The sequence below is a fragment of the Puntigrus tetrazona genome, chromosome 4, assembly GCF_018831695.1.
Source record: "Puntigrus tetrazona isolate hp1 chromosome 4, ASM1883169v1, whole genome shotgun sequence".
Classification (NCBI taxonomy): domain Eukaryota; kingdom Metazoa; phylum Chordata; class Actinopteri; order Cypriniformes; family Cyprinidae; genus Puntigrus; species Puntigrus tetrazona.
The window spans coordinates 22,134,260-22,143,412 of record NC_056702.1 but is presented as its reverse complement, the minus strand read 5'-3'; the positions used below and the strand labels follow the sequence as shown (position 1 = coordinate 22,143,412).

The window sequence follows — 9,153 nt, the reverse complement described above, 5'->3', positions numbered from 1 at the left end:
TGTCTTTGTTCTGCTTTGTAAACTGTGAAACATTACGGTGTCATTGCCGCTTGGCATATTATCATGGGCTGGAATGAGGTGGAAAATTGATTCAGTCAGGCTCGATGTGACAGACACGCATGGAAACGGTGGGTCAACAATCACAAAAATTGATGAAGTGCCAAAGAACTACTCGAATAAAGGTACAAATCGGTACCTTTTATGGTACAAGTGGTCGCCACTGGTGGTCCCCCGAAGGGCGGCTGTTTTGGCCCTAGTTGTCTTTTGCCAGAGGTCAGAAGTAGAAGTCATATTTTTATTCTAGCCATAACTAGTCATGATTTAACCAGTCATTCCTTTAAAGTCGCTGCTGGTCTCGAGTCAAATCCCGAGTCCTCAAAGAGTTGAAGTTAATGAGATACTAATTAAACAATGCATAGCATTAGTACGAAGACCTGCTGTTACTGAGAATCAGAGGATAGGATGTTGGATGTTTTATTGTTTAAAATGATATCAAATTATCATAGAGATCAGTGTTTGTTTTAGCTGAGCCCTGACTCTCTGTTAGGTCTCGGTCTGTAGCAATACCCAAGATGCTGAAAAAAACAGAGAGATTACTGAACTGGATAGTGGTTTTATATATATATATATATATATATATATATTAATATGATGACACAATTATCATTAGTAAATACCTCAAATCGATATATCCAATTAAATTGCATTGACGCACATGTAAAAAAATTGGTATGCGATACCTTATTTTGACACTCATGTCCTTTAATATTTTTTGCATTTGCCAATGTTGAAAACGTTGATCAATTGATTTTTCGAAGGAAATTTAACTGTTAGATTCGTGACAGATCAAATGTTAGATGTGGTGCCATAGTAAATACCGAAGGCTTCGACTGTGACTTTATTTATTTTCCATTTAATTTTTCTTTTATTTAAAAAGAAATAATGTTTTTTGCAAGCTTTTATTATAAATGCAATTAAAAAAATCAAATGCATTTTTGTTACAATGTAATTAGAATAAAAATATTACGTCATGTAAACTAGGCATGTAGCATCAAAATAATCGAATCATATCGGTATCTGCAAACATCAGATCGCTGGTGCTTTTTATTTATCTATTTCTCAGTTGATTTCTCTCCCTTCTTCACTGATGCTCATTGTAAACAGAAGGTATTCTCACTAACTAATAATCGTCATTTAATTTGTCTCTTAATTATATCATTAACATTAGTTAATGACCACTGAGAACAAGACTTTAAAGACTGACTTGACTCGAGACTTGTTTGTGACTTGAAGGAATGACTTTGTCGCACATCTGCATATTAGCAAATCCTGGATGATTGGAACAAAAACCTGAACCTGGATTTCCACAATTCTGCTTTTAAAAACACATTGTGGGTACATACGGTACTCTTAAAGGGTCCCATATTTCATCATAAATTAGGTCTAGGCAACATAGATTCTTTAGGACATCAACACCTTAATACTATAAAACTCAAGAAGGTACAATATGGGGACCTTTATATGTACACAATAGGTCCTCAGGATACACTAAATGTTATACCCCATAGGAACAAAATTGTACCCCGTGGTCCCTAAGAGTGCAGTGTCATTTATTATTATTATAACAGTCAACCTTAAGTTAAAGGACAAGACAGAGGACACATATGCCACAGGAGATGAAGTCAAGCTGCAGATAACTGGAGATCCTGGATCTAAAGTTGGTCTGGTGGTATGATAAGGCTGTGCATGTCCTCAACAAGAACAGACTAAGTCAGACTCAGGTGAAGAGCCTTTGAGATAAAATATATATCAATCATCAGCAACACTTTCATGAATCCTGTAATTATATTACATCGTAAGGGCATTCTCGAAGGCGTTATAACTAATCGACAATGAATTCTAAAAAAATATCAAATCTCGGTGGAATAATCCTAAACCAGTATAAGACATTAGAACACTTACACATTTGTTGTTTTAGCTTTTAAGTATGAGTACGTATAACACGCAACCGTGTTCATCTGTGATCTGGGACGTCATAGAGAAGCATGACATTGGATGCACAGCAGGAGTGAGGAAGGACAGCATGGGGTTTTTCACCGATGCAGGTCTGATGTTTGAATTCAACACTGCAGGAGGAACCAGCCCCAGAACAGGTCCAACTTATATTGATTACTTTACATAGAAAGTGATGGTGTGTTTATGAATGATCAATGCTGTTTGTTGTGAGTTTCCTGTTGTTTTAGTTGCTCGTTTTTTGGAACTTATTTTGATTAGGTTTACAAATCAAGTTAACTGTGTAGGCTTTTTAATTTTATTTTTAAAAGTAAACCATCGTTTTCAAATGAAATGTTCCCTATGCCCAAATGTACCGTCCATGCAAAGAGAAAACGAAGAGCTGACAGTCTCCTGCAGATCACTAAATAATTGGTGAGATGATTCTGTGTTAAATATCCCGAATACAAGCTAAGATATTTTGATGAAAACCAAGATATGTCTTTAATCTAGATTTAAACTGACAAGATGTCTGCCTCCTAACAGGGTTAGGAGATTGTTCCAGAGTTTAGTGCTAGATAGAAAGGATCTGTCATCATGTTGATTTTTGATATTCTGTATATTATCAAACGACCAGGCAGGACTATATCGTGATAAGAGCTCACTCAAGTATTGAGGAGCTAAACCATTCAGGGCTTTATAGGTAAATTAATATGATGTGAGGATGAGGATGGTATGACGTCGCTGTAATCATCACATGACCTTCGTGTTACTGCTGTTTTCAGCCGATGAATACTCTGGTGAACTGAAGCAAGTGCCGCGTTGATGGGATGAGGATATACTGCCACACCTGTGAACAAAGAGCCACGCACATTGCCGGCTGAGCAGCACGCGCCAACGCCTTCCTTTACTGCTGCAACCGGATAAACCGATGAACAAGAATACGATGATTGAAGAGGAAGAGCTGACTTGATCATAGTTTAACGCTGCTCTACGGTAAACCAAAGAATATTAAAAATAACATGACTTAATTTTAGGTAACAAGTTCATCAAAATTCATTATCTCTGCATTCACGATTCCTGCTTGAAGTTATTTATATTGTTTTTTGGATTGATTTGAAGAAGTATTCAAACATGTACATGTTCTCTTGCTTTTTAAAGGGTCTATTATTTCATTAATTAGTTATTTTATCTGTTAAAACAGGCGCAGATGATGAAGATTATTATACAGACTCTGAAAGAATGTCCGCACGATTCCCTGAGAGTTGGTTTTGGAAGGTGATTGATCTACCCACCTGTGAGAAATGGTAAGTGGAGATTTTTATACAAAAGCGAGGTAAAAGGGATAGTTCACCCAACGCTCTTTAGTTAACAATTCTCAACACTTTAGTAAATTCAAAACATATTTGATACCATCAGATGCCAACATTAACTGAATGAAGCCACTGCATTATTTGCTTTATTGTTGTGACTGAATTCACTGATTCCTGGAAGAAATGTATCCCATCCTGCTATAAACTCTGTAATGATAACAAACAGTAGAAGAGTACTTAAAAGTTAAGGACATTTACTTTCCAGTGCAGAAACACTGTAGTCACAGAACGGTTCTTCCTAAAAGACTCTATCACTACCTGGCAGATCTTGGTTGTGAGTTTGTCACCCACACTCGGTAAGATGAAGCTGCAAACTCAGAATATATGCTCCTAAAACATCATCATCCAGAATCTGCCGCTTTGAATCCTCCCGCATGTGTCTGTGTTCCTCCTTAAAGGCATCTGTGTGGCAGAACCTATGGAGATAGTTGTTTCCTAAGAGCTTTTTTCTGGCTGATCTCCAAAGATTACCTTAATTAAATGTATGTAGGCTTAACAACTGGAAATCAAGGCCATTATTCAATAAACTACTCGAGAACGGGACTCCTGCTGCAGATTTTCAAACACTGAGTAAAGTAATCAGATTGCTGCCTGTTTATGTGACACAATTATATTTGATCTTTGACATGCTAGCACAGTGCACGTAAACCATTCTCAAGACACGTTTGAATAAAAATCTATTGCCATTTTTGTCAAAAAATAAAAACGAGATGAAAATGCGTTAGAGTGGGACGATTTGATATAAGATTAATTCAGGAAACAAATCTACTGGCGCGTGCGTTCACTATTAAAACTAAAAACAATTTAGATGATGCTGTGTTTGATTATTTACTGTCTTCTTCCTGAAGAATCAGATTCAGTCGGCTGGCTTCGATGCCAAAAGACAGACTAAAGAGAATAAAGCCGTGCATTCTCGCATCTCTTTGTAATTGTGCCATGCCATGGAATCACAGTTGGAACTGCACCGCTTCGGTCCCAATAATGCAAAGCTGCAGTTTCGTGTGCTGTCATCCCGTTTTCTGCAAAGCGTAAGGAGATTCATGGAGACAGAAGATGTTTGTAGCTCCATGCAAGGCAGAAAGGCAAATCTAGAAATGAAAGTAAATGCTAAAAAGGTTCCATGTATTCATTTCATAATGCGATTATTCCCCATGAAACTGGGAGCTATACACGATTGGAGGTCAAACAGCATGCATATGATTACAATTGATGGAGTGAAAAAGCTGAAGGTGGTGGTATGTCTAAAAAAAGTCATTTTAGCATTACAATCAATAAGGCAAGAACAGGAAATAATTGTTGGGCGATTTCTAATGTCTGTCTGTGTTTCAGTCTGAAGGTGTGCTGACTCGATACATAGAAAAAATGTGAGCCTAATCCTGTTAAGAATGGTAGATTTACTGTGAAGTACTCAACAACAAGTCATTTAAATATAATCAGAACTACAGACCAGATAAAGTTTCATGAGGCTTCATTTGGCCTTCACTAATCAGAATACGACTCGTGACTCTTTTCCTAATGTCTTACTGTTCTTTCTGCTTTCTCTTCCCAAATGGTTTAGGGGAAAAACGTTGATTTTAAATACAACATTAACCAGCTCACTGCCTTCCAGACACAGATGCTTACACATACATCTCACTTATTGGTATGAAAATACATATCATGGTTAATTTCATGAATATTTGAAGTCGCATGGGTGTTTTTTTTAGGTGAGAAGTATATTCTATAATTTGTAGAGATGAGTTAATAGTTACACCATTATATTTCCATATACTAACTTTATACTTCACTTATGGTATTCTGTTCTAAAATCTTATAAGTGAAGATCAAGAAATCCTGCCAAAGAATTTCTCATAGGCATTCAGTGGGCAAGACTCAAAATTGCTCAACTAAGATAACAAAACGTTATTTTACCAAGTACAACGTGTTCTTGGATTAACATCCTTGCTGATCCTGAACAACATACCAATCACTACAGCCTCACAACATAACATATGTTAAGTGACACTGAAAGTAATCAGTCCAGGACACATGACTCTTATGTTCAAACATGAATAAGGAGTAATTGCTCATCGTTTGGCTAATTTTCCCTAATGGCAAATTCCTATACTGCCAATGGAGGGAGTGTATATTTTGTGAATACTTTTTAAATATATGCGTCTATATTTGTTCAACAAAGAAAATTATTTTGCTGTACAATTTCTCTCCTAGTGAACTATATTTTCTCACACCCCCTAGTTTTTGGTATGTCCTTGTTCTCACCATATGTTGCATAAATGACAGCTCATAAGAAACGTTATAAAAAATTATTTTATCTCTCAGGTGAAGACATTGCTCTCAGACAATCAAACAGGCCATCAATGGAAATTATATGGGTACTCTTCTTGTCTAACCCAGTGGATGTGGAGAGCCAGAACATGCTTGAGTATGACCTTACTTGCTCACTGCCATTAATTATCTGGACAAAGCACCAATCAATGGGAGATTGTTGGCATGGAGGCGCGTGTGAATAGAAGCCATCAATCATATCAACACAGGTCAGCAGGAATAACAGGAATCTGACTATAATATTAAAGTACTTCTCAAAGATAAAAACGTACATATACTGGGCTAATGAATACCCCAAATTCAGTACCTCAGAAATTTTACAAGGTTGAATATTGAAGACACCTGGTGCCACACTCAAATCAGATCATTAACTCAAAACACCTGCAAAGGCCTTTAAATGGTCTCTCAGTCTAGTTCTGTAGATACACAATAATGAGGAAGACTGCTGACTTGACAGTTGTCCAAAAGATGAACATTGACGCCTTTGCACAAGGAAGACATATAACGTGCAAAGGTCATTAAAAGGAGAGGCTGGTAGCCAGATACTACAAAAGTTTTAGAGCACTTCATGCTTCCTGCTGCAGACCAACTTTATGGAGATGCAGATTTAATTTTCCAACAAGACTTGGCACTGCAATACAGTGCCAAAGCTACCAGTACCTGGTTTAAGGAACATGGCATCCCTGTTCTTAGTTCAGGCCAGCAAAGTCGCTGACCGTGAACCCCATAGAAAATCTATGGGATATTGTGAAGGGGAAAAGAGCTGAAGGCCACTATCAGATCAACCTGGCTCTCTTTATAACACCTGAGCAGTCCCACAGACTGATCGACTCCACGCCAACATTGCTGCAGTAATTTCAGGCAAAAGGAGCTCCAACAAAGTATTGAGTGCCGATCGCGCTCAATACTTCTTTAAGTTCGCCAAGATACCGAATTTGGGGTTTTTATTAGTTGTCAGTTATAATCATCAAAAATAAAAGAAATAAACATTTGAAATATAACAGTCTATGTGTAATGAATGAATATAATATAAAAGTTTAACTTTTTGAATGGAATTAGTGAAATAAATCAACTTTTGATGATATTCTACAATTATATGACCAGCACCTGTATATAAATAATAAACAAATAAATTTTCCTTCTGTATTCGATTTGTATTAAGGTTATCAGCGACAGTTGGTTTTCGTGTAAACCAGACCGGATCCCTATGCTTCATATAGAAAATCCGGGCAGCACATGGTATTTAAATTTCTATTTTATTATCCTTAATATTTTTTAAAGATTATTGGTATGCAAGTTCTTACCAGCACTGTAAAAAAATATTCACTATATTAAATCAATACAATTGTTTCAAAATATTACAAGTAATATTATTAATTCAACAAAATTAGAATGAACTAGAATTAATCAAAACCAAATGCTTACAATTAACCATTTTAGAAATTAGTAGCAAGATAGCATAGAAAAAAAAATAAACTTGGAAAAAAATACTAACGAATACTATCTCGAGTCGGTGTGTGAATCTGAACAGCTGGAACATCACAAAACAAGCTACCTAAAAAAATGATTCAGCTCATAATTTAATCAGTGCAGCGATGCATGATGGAAGCCATTGTTTGGATTAGTGGCACCCAGATTGCTTTTTAGAAAGACAGTCTAGGAAAACTGGACTACTTGTGCACTCACTGGCTTTGAAAGACCACCCACCGTACAGCCCTCAATACCAAGGAGATCTTCATATGTCTCCGTAAATGTCTATGTCCAAAACCAAAATCTTTGTTTGACGAAGAACTCTAATACGGGACGATTGCACTGAGAATAAATGCAATCTTTCTCCAACTGAATACACGTTATGCAAAGTTGTTTCAATTTAAAATTAAATGTTAAAATTAAAACTGCTGGATGATAGATATTTCATTTTTTTTTATCACAAACAAAAAGAATGTGAAATATAGAATGTACAATGATTTTTAAGTAGTATTATGGTGTGTGTAGAATCAACAGCTTAGTACTCACTACTCATTCATGAGTACTTTTCTTTACTCTTACTTTAGCAGTTTCTTTTGTGCGTGTACTTTAGCCAACTCAAGACTACATTTTTCGAAGGAAACAATACTTTTTACTTGAGCATATCTTTTCAGTACTCTTACAGCGCCTGATTATTACTTGTAACTGATTTCCATGTGTTTGTGTCTGTTACTAGGCTGATAGCATATGTGTCCAAAGTCTTTGCCATGGCCAGTAAACTTGATGCTCTAAATGATAATAAAGAGAAAGGTGTAGAAGTTGGATGCTCTGCAGCGCCATCAAATGGTTGATTCACCACAACAAACACCAGTCGGCTCTTTTAAAGAGGAAGCAGCTTTAATTCATAGTGCGATGACTGTAAATATCACTAAGTAATGTAACTCATCCGTGGAAGAAGCGGAAATGGCAGCCAGCAGTAAAAGTGCAGTGTAAAAATACAGGCTATGGCATTATTTTTCAGAGAAAGCGCCTGGCATCCCAGTCAACACGTAGAGGTCACGCGATGAATACAGTGACCTAACCTAACCCTACATTGATCAAATATATTATTTTCTGCCAAAATCTCTGGTAAATTTACATTGAATCGTACTGGGTTATGCTGAGAGAGAAGATAAAAAAGTATGTTCTCTGGAAGCACGACCTGTATGTATTACGACCCGCTCACGCAACTCAATATTATGCGACCAACGATAGATGCAGTTTTAATGAATTAATTTATTTTTATAACTTTATTTGCACTATGTATTTGTGTAGAAGATAGCTCAATAGCAAAGCACATTTTCAGTGCTTGTCTCCACTGTAACGCACAGGGTGATGAGAGACGCTGGACGCCTTGTTGACGGCTCTTTGTTGTGATCGCCATGCAAGAGGGAAAAGAGATATGTGCTGAAAAAAGCCAACGTAAGTATAAGTCACTCACTTTATTTACCAAAATCATTGGTTTTATTTTTATACTTACTTTTTAGAGTCTGCATCAAAACATCAGTAAGGCTGTTGCCTTCTAGAAGATCGAATTTCAAAGCTGACCGATCTCATTGCGGTGGCAGTGACGCCCCACGCCATGGCCAATGAGAACAAACTCAATAAAAACATCCTGATTCAACATTCTGTACCCCAAGAAAAAGGTCAGTCAAGTCATTAAAAATAAATCCAAGAGGAATAATTTTTTTTGCATAATGTTGAGAGGAAACATAAACACAAATAGATATTATGGGTATACTGAGGGGTGGATTTCTCCCTTCTGAAAATCCTACGCTGTAAAAATTGCTGTAAAATGCTAGATTTTGACAGTAACCTCCATTACAACAGTAAAAACATCCATTCTGGGTAACAATTGTTTGTTTCTAGAAGTATCGCTTGCAGTCTTGTGAAGTAACAGTGTGTTCAGAGTCAACTCTTTGAGTATGGTTTTTAATACTCACTGATGTTTTGATAA

General features: G+C 36.6%; 1 pseudogene; it reads left to right on the top strand.

The window, feature by feature from the left end:
• The window catches only part of LOC122342307, a 32,606-nt pseudogene that overhangs the window by 13,104 nt on the left and 10,349 nt on the right, over positions 1 to 9,153 (top strand).